This window comes from Athalia rosae, chromosome 4 (assembly GCF_917208135.1).
Source record: "Athalia rosae chromosome 4, iyAthRosa1.1, whole genome shotgun sequence".
Classification (NCBI taxonomy): domain Eukaryota; kingdom Metazoa; phylum Arthropoda; class Insecta; order Hymenoptera; family Athaliidae; genus Athalia; species Athalia rosae.
This window is the reverse complement of record NC_064029.1, coordinates 5,497,232-5,512,004: the sequence shown is the minus strand read 5'-3', so window position 1 is coordinate 5,512,004 and position 14,773 is coordinate 5,497,232. Positions and strand designations below refer to the sequence as shown.

General features: G+C 39.5%; 1 protein-coding gene across 2 annotated transcripts in view; it reads left to right on the top strand.

Annotated features, from left to right (window-relative positions):
• LOC105692712 (dual 3',5'-cyclic-AMP and -GMP phosphodiesterase 11) overlaps nt 1-14,773 on the top strand; it is a 74,083-nt gene that overhangs the window by 781 nt on the left and 58,529 nt on the right. Inside the window, exon 1 of one of the 2 annotated variants that reach the window (XM_012412098.3) lies at nt 14,537-14,659. The exons of the other annotated variant lie outside the window; for it this stretch is intronic. The gene's annotated coding sequence lies outside the window, so the exon portion shown is untranslated. Of the gene's footprint in view, nt 1-14,536; nt 14,660-14,773 lie in introns of those variants that run through there. 2 annotated transcript variants of the gene reach the window in all.

The following is a 14,773-nucleotide window of genomic DNA, read 5'->3' as shown; positions in this document are numbered from 1 at the left end:
CACGAGATCGTGACATGTTATTCGACGATTACAATTTTACGGACAACCGACATACGGAGAGGAGAGAATATCGGGCTTGGGTAAAGGTAAGGCGAGGTCCCACGTCGGAATGTTTTATGAAACGGGTCTATTGTCACAAGTGCAAGGTTATATCGCTATACTCTCGTGTTGATATATTACTGCCGTAGCTTATCCGCATTCGATTAGAGGGGCAGGGAATTCTCACAATAATTCTTCTCTCTCAGCAGCGATAAAAGTTTGTACAATTTGTTCGAGGCTTTTGTAGATTACCGATCGTTATTCTGTCGCACAACAGTTGGCGTCTCAACTATTTCATACGATAGAATGGAGACGTCTATTTTTCGTCGAGAAAATAATGATATTCATATTATCGTTTCGTCTGGTCTTGACAGCTGTCAAAGTTGATAGGGGATATCGTCAACGGGTTGCTGGGATCGTGGGCTTCTGAGATTTATCGTGAAATTCGGCATCGCCGATATTACATTTCTTTTGTTCGTTGAATAATCGAAAAATGCCAAACTAGACACGTAACGCCTTTCGATTTACGACTTGGGGAACACTAAAACAGCCGGGGCCGACCTAATCGTGATTCATCTCGGATTTTATGTCGTCGTTTACAAATATTATGCGCAAACATGCACCGCATGGGTTTTAAAAAACTCCTTGTTTTTTTTTTTTTGTTTTTCGTCTTAATGAAACTTATCATTTTCTCTCTCTCCCTCTCTTTCGTCTGGTTCGTATGACTCCAATTTTGCGGCAATTTACCGCTGACTGCTATAAATGGCTCACGACTGTTCATCGTCACTTTTGTAGACTGAAAGTTGCACAAACAGAACTCCTCCCTGTGTTGAGTAATTTCATTACCTAACGATATTTCCAACCGATGCATCGAGGTCTTAACGAGCAGATTTCTGCGCCACTTCGTCCAAAAATTAGACGCCCAAAACGTATACGAGTCGAATGAATTATTTCGGAGCATCGGCAAGAATAGAATCAGACAGCGATTGCAATGAGAAAATATTGTGTCATATTAGGTAACTGGTTCTCTACGAACTGTAGAGTGTTTGTTGATGAGTTTACAATTACGGAAAAATTGGTAAGGAATTTGCAGTGAAGTGGTGTTGAATTTTGTAAAAATTGAAAACTTGTTTGAAATGGGAAAATCGATGGCTCGCGTACCTCGCGTGGCTAGTTTTATTTTCATGTGCAACAGATGATATAAAATATGATATTCTTTGCCCGGTCGGTAGTCGTTATTTTTTTGCACATATTTGCGAAGTAAATATACCAACGTCGTAATTTGGAACATTTGTCGATCGGACGGAATGTGCCGGATCGACGGTATTATTCGACCGCCGACACCTGCGACATTATTGTATCGGCTATAAATTATGACCTAATCGTAAAGAGATATACGTTCGAGAAAAAAGAGCAACAAAAAAAGGAACAAAAGTGAAAAAAACACTCATACGTGAGATCAGCTTATTCTGAATTGAATTTAGAATAAACCGAGGCTTCTTCTCAACTTTATATATTAGTCACGGCCGATTGTGTGAAAAAATAAAAATTCCATTTCTTTTCTTTTATTTGATTCACCGTGTGTGTTGAAAAAACAAAATCTGACAGTTGGCCTCGGGCACGCCTATCTAAGACACGTGCAAAACTTTCATTTTGAATAATATAATCTAACGTCTATTATACGTTACTTTGACAAAAATAACAAAAAAAAAAAAATAACTGACACATATACGAAAATTAGATATAATAATTTGTACAATAACAAGCTATACGATAACGTCGCGATTGTAACTCTTATCAGAGAACACTGGTCGTTTGATTATCAATTCAAACACGATGAATCAAGCGATATTTTTCCCCAATATATCCACTATATTATTCAACCACATATACACGGTGTAGTCGATGGTTGATAGCGATTATATGTATCCATACGTATATGTACATTTATTTTCCAATTTTTTTTGCATGACCTAATGCGCGCTTATTACGTAGAACGAAACTCGATGTGTGCGGCCCATTTATATTTGGGTTAGCAATTAACACCGGAAATAGCGGTTTATTACACCGGAAGTAACTTTCACACGACGTCACGTACACCGTCTGTATATATATCTCTACCTACCTATATACCGTATACATTTTTCGACGCAGTCATTCAGACCGGTGTCTCCTACGCCCACCTGTAATTTCTTTTTTCCTTTTTTTTTTTATTTATTTTCCTTCTTCCCCTAAACGCGTTTTCCGTTTTCCCAGTTCCCGTCCTTGAAAAAGGGCACGTTTCACGGCTCCCGTTTTATTCCACTCATCATCATTTATACACTTGTAGTGCACGGTTGAATTCCGCGGCGACGTAGGTATACTACACTCGACGTTAATTCGCCGAGAATCCGCAAGAATTGTTCACGTAAGAGTTATAATGTTGGATGATAATTATGCCACGTTGTATCGTTGACTGCTCACGTTTCAATTAAAATTGTACGAGTGTACTTGTACTACTGATCGGCGGAATTCACGGTGTACAAAGATTTCCAAAGAGAGGATAAAAGGGTGTGATAAAAAAATCATTTCGTTCAATTTCGCGAAATTTCAAAATTTCAAAAAAAAAAAAAAGTGTTCAGATGTAGATACGCCGCGTGTATTGTAATTGGTTTGCGCGCTGCCGAGGCCAGAAAGCTATACTTATACACGACCAGCTCTCTATTACGAGTGTTCCACATAGGAGGCACTTTTAGTAACGAGACAACCCTTCAAAGACATCGGGTCCGCGATAGTCCCGCGGGAGAGATTTAACGAGGGTAGGTATAGGTACGGGATGTATACAGGGGAAAGAGAAATGACACCTGAGCGGCGAAGGAGAATCTTGGAGAGGGACGTGAATTTTTTTTTTCAATTCATTTATTTGTTTGTTCATCTATTTTTTTTTTTTTTTCGTTCGTTCGTTCGTTCGTTCGTTCGTGCATCGCATGCGATGCGCAAATGTTAAGCAGTGGTAGGTAGGTAGGTACGTGTTGTATTGAAATGTAAGAGGCTTTTTACCTCGCGGAACACATTATACAAATATTACGCATGCACAATTACTCAATAAAGTTATCGCCTCGAGGTACGTACGGAGCATTCCATGTAAAATTACCTAAGGCTGCGACCCTGACCATTTAGCATCATTATCATTATCATTACTACTTTTTTTTTTTCGATTCTAATATCGAGTAGCCCCCCGACCACGAAAAAATTTCACGTCAACATTTCATTTCGTTAATTATTTTTTCAATGAAAAAGCTTCTTGATAATTCTGAAAAAAATCAGAGTCCGAAATCGCAGTAAAATTCTTTCATATTCCATACCGTATCCAACAGATTTGAATATTTTTTTTTCCATGATGTAATTATCGGTTATGATGTCGGAAATTTTTGTACACGCTTTTGAAATTTTCGGACACTAATTACGAACGTCCGTATTTCAGTAATTAAATATCTCGATGACCCAATTACGAGAATTAACGTTATAATATACGTCCTGGGCTCGTTTCAAATTCGGTTTGTGTTGCTGCAGGCCTTTGATTCCCGGATGACGTATTCGGTAGGGAATCCGTTGGTACCACGTGCCCAGAAATTTGATTTCGATGTCGCGTCACGTTATCTGCAAATACGATCTATATCGCGATATCCTGCGTATACGCGAATCGCGAGCCTCGCCAGACTTACAATCGCCTCGGTCACGTCCCGACGAATTAATCCGCTCATTGTCTGTTTTACTAATTAGGTAATCGAATGACTTTCCTTTGACGTCAAATTCATCGATCGAAATGTCGCTGACTCGTTCCTCCCACGTATTCGCACGTCATTGCAGCTGCTCCAACGTAGTTTTTTTACACAACGCCAAAACTTTTTATCAGGTCATCGCTACCGCCAGGACCGGAAATTATCGTGGATGCGCTTTCCAACGTCACTGCGGAGTCGCGTCATCGAAACCGCTAAGATTATCAACGACGACATTTCGAAGCACACTTCGTTTCTAAACAATTCATTCCACGTTTTTTCATCGATAGAAAACATGTAATACCTGTAACAAGTTTGTTTCGCGCGCGTACTACACGTGGAGAAATTATATCATCCTTGAAACGGGAAGGCATGTTAACTCATTTCATGGACCGGAAAATTTTTTCTCCTCTTTTTCTAGCGCGGCTATTGTAAACGTAACGTCCATCAGTTCGCAGTTGACGAACGAATGAGCGCGAAAGTTTTCCGGTCGTTTCCCGAGCGACGGGGAGGAGGAGGAGGACGGACCGGCCGGCCGGGTATTCGGTAGGGATATATTTCAATTTTGAAGACGATGGAGAGACTCGAGAGGCCCCGGGGCTACGGCTCTGATCAGCTGGTAGACTGGTGATCATCCGATCATCTTATACGTTGTACCATATGTACATATACCGTATATACTTGTTACGTAAATAACGAGGAACACGTAGCCTATGTGCGTACACACGAGACCATCACGGATCGGAGAGTAATACATCACGTATGTATCCTACCTATACAATATGTAGGTACATATGTACAACTTTATTGCATATACACATTCAAATATTTGTTTAAAAATGCCTGCGCTCCGTGTCGTCGGTATCTGTAGTACAATTGTTTCGAATCAATCGTCCCATGCGACGACGACGCGCGGGGGATTACAACTGTCCGCGCAATTGAATCGTTCGATAATTTATCTATGTGTACAATAATCGTGTTCCCTTCCCAGATTATATATATATATATATATATATAGATGTATAGATGTATAGATGTATAGATGTGCAGTAGTATATACGGTATTGTATTTTCACTAATCGAGTTCTCCCACATAAATAAAAGTTATCACCGAATTGATTGCGTTTTGTACTTCGTAACGAAATGCCCTCTATTTGCCGACCGCTGATTGAACGCTATGTACAGCGCGACCCCCACCGAAGTTTGCGATATGCGTACGTACTTACATCAGTGTTTCGTTTCAAATGAAAACCCATTGAAACATATTCGCACGAATACCAGCTGCGATTGATTTATACGATCCGATGTACCGATGACGGTTGAAATATATATATATATGTATCGCATTGGTACATATCGGCTTAACTACTCAACACGTATATCTTCCGAGTGGGGTGTATAGGTAACATAAATATCTTACAAACGACCCGCGTCGACGGATCTTGGATCTTTCTGCTGCTTTTGAAACTGGCCAAACTTGGCGTCGGCCACCGTAGAACCGTCATCTCTTTCCGGTTCCCGTTAGGGATAAAATAAAGAGGATAAAATACGAAGCGAGGATGGCTGTTTCGATTGGCAAGGGTGTAGGCGCGGCGCGATAAATTTTCTCATGAAAATTGTAATTATTGCATTTCACGGCGAGAGAGCGTAGGCCACGCAGATCCCGTGGATCGACGTGTTCACGGTTTCCCAGCGACATTTCAATCGCCCTTGACACGCGCCAGTTGGTTAATGACAATTTATTTGCCGTGGGCTTACCTTAGCGGATGTAACCGTGCTATTACCTACCACCCCCGTCTATGCGGCAGGCCTGCGTTCGCTCGAAGAGAAAGGAGGAGGATGAAAAAAAAAAAAGAAAAAAAAAAAGGAGGAGGAATAATGAGAATAAAAAATTAATGAAACTAACCGAATGTGAACCGATTACTTCCGGATAAAGAAATTCCGTTCATTCAACCGTCAAAGTTACAAGCTCTCGGACCTATAGGTACGTTCGTATACTCTCAATCGATATAGCAGCGCTATTTTTTGAACGGAGAATTACCTGTCTAACGGATGTCTATTATTTCGGTTCGATGTCTTCGTCCGCGCGGATTAAAATAGAAATAGAACGATAACGTTCATTTTCGAGGTCGTCGTCGGACGCTAATTTCGTTCCCCTCCGTGTACGTACGGTTTTTAGAAAAAAAATAAACAAAAATAAAAAGTTGTCCTTTTCATCCCTCGGTATAATTTTCTCATTCGTTCGCCGATCCGGCAATAATCCAGTCAACTTGAGCACCCTGTACATTTAGTTCGGAAAACGGCTGTGTTCACATGTCATTGATAAGTCGTGGACACATACGAATGTTTGTTCATTGAAGAGAGCACCCTATGGTTACGAACTACCATATCTGCAGCTGGAGCTGCCTGCAGATAAGATTGTTCTCTGACCCAACGTTATTATTATACTTCGATTTTATGTGTACATAAGAAATCTAATAATTCTCATATCTGCTCGTTCGTCGATCGGCATTTCCTTATTGAAGAATATAATCACGACTCGCGAGTCTCGATGACGATCCTCCTCGTCGTCGTCGTCGTAGTCGTCGTCGTCGTCGTCGTCATGTACTCGCAATGCACATGTGTACAACCGTACTTACATACGTCTTATATACTTTAAGCGTAATAAGGTATGCCACACGTGGTCTCAACGTCACGGATCAGATAACGACGACCTAATTACATTTTACGAGTTATCGAAGGACTGGGGCGCCTTTACGCCCTGGTAATTTTGTTTACTCATCGTGTGAGCTGAGAGTGTGACCGGAGTGAGGAACGGAATAAAAGGAGAAGAGAAAAAGAAAAAAAATAGAGAAGACAAAAGAAGGAATTATCGGATGCTGCGGGCGGGTGAAGAGAAAATAAATTAAGCTTAGGGGATTGTGGGTGAGAATTTTTAATCTTCTCCTGAAGAAAAAATGTACAAGTGAGAAACAAAAAGAATATCTAAATGGACGCGCCTCAGGGTTCCACTTTGAGTTATTAGGTGACGTTGCGGTGAGGGAGAAAAGTGAATTTTTTTCAATTTTATTTTAATCTTTGTTTAAACATTTTTTTTTCTTCTTGCGAAGTATTAAGAATTTTTCGACGTACGATTGAACGTGTCATAAATTGATGATAATTGTTCGTTGTATGGTCAACCGGCGATCGTTATCTCACAATCAGTAATAATGTAAGCTATTTCTGGGTCGCGATGATAACTGCATTGCATGGAATACGAACGACGACGTATATCATGTAAAATCCAGCATAAGAACAATCTTGGGATGTACGTAATTTTACAACTGTAACGTTGCGATGGGGCATAAGATCAGACGCGTCGTTACGGTTTAATGGTCAATTTTTTTTCCTGAATTAAAACAACTTTTTCCTTCCTTTTTTTTTTTCTCTCGCTCGCAAATCGTCCGTGTGCTTCGAATGTACTGTATTAATATAATCATGATATGTGGGACAAGCGTTAATTAAAGATTGACTATCTTCCAGCTGCAGCAGCTATGGTAAGAGGTAAATAACAGCTGGATAATTAAACTATAGTAAATTCATGCACGTATACGCCGACTAAATTTATATCTCATTAGCAGAAAGCTGCTGAAACGATACCAACTTTTCTTTTCTCTCTCTTTTTTGGCTTACATAAAATATCGCACGATCAGCTGTTGTTACTTTTTTTGTAACTTTTTCTTTTTTTTTTCTTCTTCAGTCGCGATTAAACTCTCCAGCCGATCAACTCTACACGCAAATCAAATTCCAATAACCGAAATTATACACAAATCGACTGTGCGGTGAATTTTTTCTTCTCTCCGTAACGAAGTAGCCAATTTTCGGGGGGGCTCATATTTATCGAAATTGTTGAATCTTAGGGCTGAGCTATAGCACCATACAATATAATTCGCGAGTGATTCGATCACTCTGCAATTCAACCCCTATTTCGTAATCGCAGTGGTTAAGCGAGTACATTGAAAAATAACGTGGGGAAAACTTTATAAACCTTCATAGTTCGACGGACGTCAAACCACCTGTGGGAAAAGTTCTATCAAAATTCTCCGTGGTTATATTTCCTAATTCGGTTGCGATAAAGTAAAGTTCAAGCTTCTGTCGGATAGTCGCAATCGGGTCGTTGATACGACCCTAAAATTCGTAATGGAACTTCTGCACCCTCGTTCGCGGTGCCAATGGTTTTCCACTCCGTTCCAGCTCCTTTACTCCCTATCGCTGTATTCAGCTGTTACGCGCCGAGTAAAGTTTTGCACATTTTTTCATCCTCCACTTTTCAAAACCTGAATATTTTTCATCGGTTGACGCTCGTCATTCGTATTTCGGATGTCGTTGAATTTTAAAATTCGAAACTTCCATTTTTTTGAGTCCTCACTCGCGAAACGAGTCCGAGTGAAACCGTCAGGTTTTCGAGGAAGGATTTTACTGCGCTCACGTCCTCGGCCGGCCCGCAATTTTCCACTTCCTCTAATCGTCCCCAATTCTTACCGTACCGCTCTTTACCGACTGACCCTATATCCGCAAATACCGAACCCTCGGGAGATGGGTAAACACGTTCGATCCGCAAGATTGACCAACGAGGGTGAAACCGACTTGGGTATATACGGCTATAATTTAGCTGATTGCGAGTCGCTTGCACCCTTTCCCTCATTTTTTCGCTTCCTCTCTTTCCCTGTTTTTTTTTTTTTTTTTCAATGGGTATAATCGGGGTAAACGAGTGTTATCGGAGACTACCGAAGAAACGGAAGGGCGTGAACGATATTCTCACCGATCACTAATTATCTAATTTCAATTAAACCGAGCAATTTTATCGTACATTATTTTCTTGAAATAATAAAAAAAATACGCCGCCGACCGATGACCATGGGGCTTCCTTCCCGACCTCGCCGTTATCGAAGATTGTATAAAAGTGTCCGTTACTCGTAGTACGATATTACGTAGTCCCATAGGAATATAGAAACCGTGAAATAAATATCGCGACGCGCTATGAAAAAGGTACAGGAAGCAAACAAGGACGACGATAACCATTAGATATAATTTGCCGTAAGTTTTATTTTTCATCTTATACATCTTCTTTTATTCGTGGTGGTTTTTTTCTTTTTTTTTGCTCTTTTCTTTCCTCATTTCTTTTAATGGATATTGCGAGAAAATTAAGAGAAATAGATTTTACACGTTATGTAGTAGGTACCCACGTGAACTATACGTATATTTCGAAGTATTATCGAACTGGATTTAAAATACGCCGCGCGTCGTAGGTTATACGCTAGAACTAACTTTCTAGGAGCAGCTTTGCAGCGTATCCGAGTGGAAAAAATCTAGCGAAAATAAAAAAAAATAGAAGAATAGAAAAAAAAAGAAAAGAAAATGGAAACGGAAAATGTATAGAATAAATCTTTCTTCCACTCCAGGGAGACATTTTTAGAGAATAAAAAAAATGTATAAAATTTTTTTATGAAGAAAAAACCACAAGTGGAATCCTCGATGCCTATGTATCTATATGATATCACATATGTAACGTATCCGATCAATATTATTGCTACATATGTACGATGTGACCGGATGAAATTTGGTTGTACGCATGTAGGTTCCATCAGTTATTCGATTTTTTATAACCGTGACGTATACGGGGAATATATTTCACGTACGTACGATACTCTTAGGGATTTGTTTCTTTTGGTTTTAATTTTTCACAGAACGAAATTTTCCGACTGATTTTATTTTCTTTCCGAACGAGCTGACGTGAAGACATCGAAGTCATCGGGACAGTTAAATAATAACAAAGGGGAAAAAATCGGTCTCATTAATTAATTAACTTTTTTATTACTCGATTTGAGACTCTCAAGAATTTTTTTGCGTAGTAAAAATAGAATAATTATGAAGAACGAAAAAATATTTATAACATTGATGAAATCTGATACGCTGTATAAGGGTTTGACATTTCTGAAGTTGACATGAAAATCCCCCGCTTGCGGATATGTAGATAGGAATGTAAAGGTCCCGTCAGCAGCAACGGCAGGGCTACGCGGGAGCAAAAATGGTCCTTCGTTTGTAGAGAAATATTAAATGCCAGAAGGAAATGATACCCAACGAAGAAAATGTCGTACTGTATCTCTTTATGTATATTATATTTTCTTCCTCGCTTTATGCGTATAAAATCCTAATTGGTATAAAGGTACCTGAATATATCGCTCCGAAAGAGATCATATTCACAAAGGTCAAATGAATCAACGTTCTAATTATCCTGTTCCGCGTTCATCGAGGCGTGTTCGTATTGCACAAGTTTTACTCAAATTAATTGGACGTCTTTCGCGTTTCGAACCTTTCGTTCATCGTCTCCGCTAGACAACGATCGATTTCTACCTAAGGTCCGCACCCTCCTCCTATCCCTCGTCGAAATTATACTCGGAAAATAATAGGAGGAATCCGCGAGTTCACCGATTCCTGCGAGTTCTAACGGAGGTCGAGCGCTACAGCTGTGAGTTTAATTTATGTAAATACATATGTAACTATGTATAAGGTATTTACATATGTACGCACATATATATATATATATATATATATATATATGTGTACGCCTTTATATTCTGTAGTGATTGAACGTTGCGGTGCAACTGAGCCAACTGCACTGCAGACACAGAAGGTAAAGTAAAGATCGTCCCGCGTAGCGAAGTCGGCCGATGCTCGATTTAATGTAAGTTTACTTCTGGCGTATCCACATAATATACGGCACATAGTAGACGTACGTATATATGTATATATAGTTTTACGTACAAACAGTATACCTCTCCACGGGTTGCACATAATGATTTCCTTTTCTCGTACTTCTGCATTAGTAAGATCTTCAGAAAAGTCCGTTCGAATCTTGACTCTACAGTTATAACGTGGCTTTCACTGCACTCCGTAGAGGAGTCTCATGGTATAATACTTTTGAAGATGGGACTTATGATAAGGCGTACTTCACCTACTCTGCCTAGGCTTTGTCACGATCGCGTTTTCCAAATTACCGTGAATAATTATTTTGAAAATTTGGAAATTATTCCGATACAACGAAAGAATTTATTCCAATTGTTCGTTCGAACTTAGGAATTACAAATCAGTCGAATATTTACTTTTCGAATTTTGAACTCTCCGAGTAACTTTGTTAAAAGAAAAAAAAAAAAAAAATAAGAACTCGAGAAAATAAGAGAGCGAACATTTTTAGGGGAAGTGAAAATTGAATAAGAAGTAAAGAGCGAGTTGAAGAGAAATATCACTCGATTGGTATACGGGAGTGGATGTTTTACTCAATTGGTGCACTCGAGAATCCAAGCGAATAAAAGAACTTCTCAATCCCCGTGAGAGTGAACCGAAACGTGCTTGCGCCCCGTTTTCATTTTCTATTGAATTTTTTATTCATCATGCGCTGTATCGAATTATATCGGGTATTCGGAGACCGCTTTTTCACCGACAGTAAGCGCATGGTGAAAGAAATTCTCATCGACGAGTCCCTTAAACGTCGTCAAGCTTTACCGCTGTTCTCAAACCCGCGCTCACCGTTTTCTTTTACAATTAGAGTGAAATATTACTCGAAGCTTTTCGCGAAATAATTCGTCTGATTTACCACGCCCAACAACGAAACAGACTTCCGCGAGTGGTTCTTACACAACTTTGCAGCGAAGATTTTCGGAATTGTTGTTTTAAAAAAAATATTGTTTCAATTGAAACGAAATTTTCTTCGCGTTATTAAAATCACATTCAATAATCGTACGAGTTTAACGAAGCGAACAATTTTGATGTTCGATGCGAAAATTCAGCGCTTCGATACAATCAACGTAATGAGTTGTATGTTCGCGTTTAGTTATGATGGAAACATACTGCTGCAGGTGAGCCCACACATAATTGAATATATTCAAACGGTAAATCTACATCGCAACCACACTCTCTTCACCGATGACGTTGTTGCGAACCCCGTCATTATAATAAAATAATTTGCATTCGTTATGGTTATTAATTAACTGCCACCCCTCGCCCCTCGCCCTTTGCCTCTCGCTCTTCGTGCGTTAACTTTTGCGGTGTAAAAACCGGAGCCCCGGTCTTTTGCGTAAACGGACTCCTGAAACTTGACGCCCCTTTGCCGAAAAAGTTTATCTTACCGCGTTTTAATGACGGAACGTCAAAAACAGTTCGCAGCTTTTGCCTCGTCGCTGCGGAACACGTTGGACGTTATTTTCTTCGAGGACGTGTATAAAATCGGTGTTTTATCCGATCGTAATCTCCTTCTTTTCTCGCACAGGGTAAATGGCGAGCTAAATTCGTCTGGGATTTTCTGAATGAGGAGATCCTTACCTCGGCGATTAGGGGTGAAATTATATCGAGTGTAATCGCGGATGGTACGTTTTGAAATGGGTGGTCGTTTGAGCAATCTTGATTTCCCTTTTTTCTTTCCGTCATCCTTCTTCTTCTTTTTTTCTTTTTCTTGTTAATGTTTCTGCGGGTCGTATCACGGGGTTTGTGATTTTATTGAAATGGTATGGCATCTGCAGCATCAAGGCGACAGTCTTCGATCGATGCTTGGTAACCGGAGACAACCAGTATAGCATCAGCAGCGCGGACTTGTGAGACGACCCCATACACTTAGAATTCTAATGGAGGGAAGAAATTTTTTTTTCCCCCCGGAGAAAGGAAAAATTTATATATCATGTGTGTGTATAATAACGTGATTTTCCAACCGAGGAATCAAAATGTATAGAATTTTTCTATCGTTCTCTAGATCCATGTACGAGGCATGTTTTATTTATTTGTCTTTTTCTCCGTTGGAAATTTGGAATAAGTTTGAACTTTTTAAAGAAAATCTTTCACGTGTTTTTGGATAGCTGAAAAAGTCTCGGTTTTAAAATTGATAAGGGACCGAATCTGGAGTTGTAAGTTTTATTTATTTTTTTTTTTTTGCCTTGTCACGACGTATCTAATCGCGGAAATTTTTATTTCACCTTTTATGTAACGTTTCCATGGCGATAGCGTTCTTCGAAATGGGTAATTTCGTTATCGGCATTACCAACTGACGGAGCTTTATATAAAAAATAACATTCGGTTGCTCGCGCTTTCCGCGAGGAAGCGTTACCTGTTCGCCGAACGAAAAGCTCAGCGCGGGGATGCACGTGACAGATGCATTGGTCGGTAAACCAGATACCTCGTTTTTTCGTCGTTCGAAATTTTACTGGCGCCAGTTTCTTCGGAGCTTGTAAACCAGGGAATAATGGACCCAACTGTTGTATCAGCGGCTTGACAATTCGCGGTTGGAGGCAAAACTAATCAGATTAATTAATCCGAGGTTTAATTGTCCTTGGGGGATTTGCCCTGGGTTAATTGCTGTCAAACATTGTATACGTTTCGCGCGGTGCACGTGATATAACGCTCGCTTGTGAGAGTCGATGCAACGGTGGAAACAAACCACATTTAATTTCAGAGACTCGTTGCGCCAATCAATTTTTCACTACTCTTACAAGCAGTTTGATCGGCTTTGCTTATTATCAATCGTATGGCAATTGAGAACGAAAACGTCAACTTCTCACGGAAATACCAAATGATTCCCGATCACGAAGAAGATGGAAGAAAATCATTCTCGATTTTACGTCTACACATGGTTTTTTGAACCGCTAAATGTATTTCCACATTCGAATGTGTACCGAAGATCAATAAGCCTAGTTACCGCACCACCCTTAATAAGTACAAGGGTGAAAGCACGCGGGTTAATAAACGCAAACGTCGGGAAAACTTCTATTATATAATAAAGTTCTCATATTTTCATTTATTTAAAAAATATATGGTGCGCAATTTATTAAAAAAAAATTTCTTCTTTTCTTTTTGAATTTTATTTTCGGTTACCTGTACGCGTCGTTTTAAATGGTCGTGTAGCCCGCGAAAAATTTGCACGTTATTACTCAGCTTCATTATTTTTAATTAACAAATGTTTAATTGGCGAAAATTATCGTCCGAAATTCATGAATGGATCGATATTTTCGCACAATTTTCGGAGACACATTTCACTGAAATTTTCTTCGAATAACTTTTCTAATTTTTTTTTTTTTTTTTTCTTTCGAACGATTAGGGAGATGAAAGCCCTGTAATCTATCTCATCGATCATCCGAATGACACGTTGTTTTTGATGCCTATGTATTATCAGTGTTCGCAGTATTAGCTCCGTCAGGTTGTCGACGGTATTAAAATTTCGGGGATACGTCATTAAATATATTATTGTAATCTATATCAATTACGCGGAGGTGTTACAATATTGTATACGAGAGTATAATATTTACTAATCCGATTTTCGGCGTACTACAACCCAACACCATATCGTTACATGTGACCGATAATACACAGACGGGACAATTTATCTCTCGAACACAACACCTAGTAGACCCCTCCTCAAATTGTCAATCATCGTTTCAACGTATTCGAGAAACCGAACTGTGAAAAAATGGAATTTAACTGTGAAAAAAATAACTGTTAAAAAAATAATTATAAAATAATAAAATATAAATTCGCGCATGCATGCGATTCAGCGCGACGATTCAGTTGACGAGAGAGTCCGCGGTAAGGCTGCACTCCGGGCAGTTTACATCTCAAAAGTTAGTCACAGAAAATTTTCGGTAGAAGGGGAAGAGACCGTACGATGTTCCAACTATATTTCCATTCCGAGTGAGTCAGTACCTGGGCAGCGGAGCGCAAGCAAACAAGCGCCAGCTTTTGCTAAAAATTCGAAAGGAAAAAGGACAAATAACAACAACAAAAAAAAACTAATCAAGCTTTCGTTTCACCGTTGCGGTTCGGAACTGCATCTGTATGTCAAGGTACGACGTATGTTGTCGGTATCCACAACGGCGAAAAAAAAAAAGAAGTATCACATGGCTGTGAAAATTGCGTGCAGATTTTTTTTTCTCTCATTTTATCAAAAACAATTTACA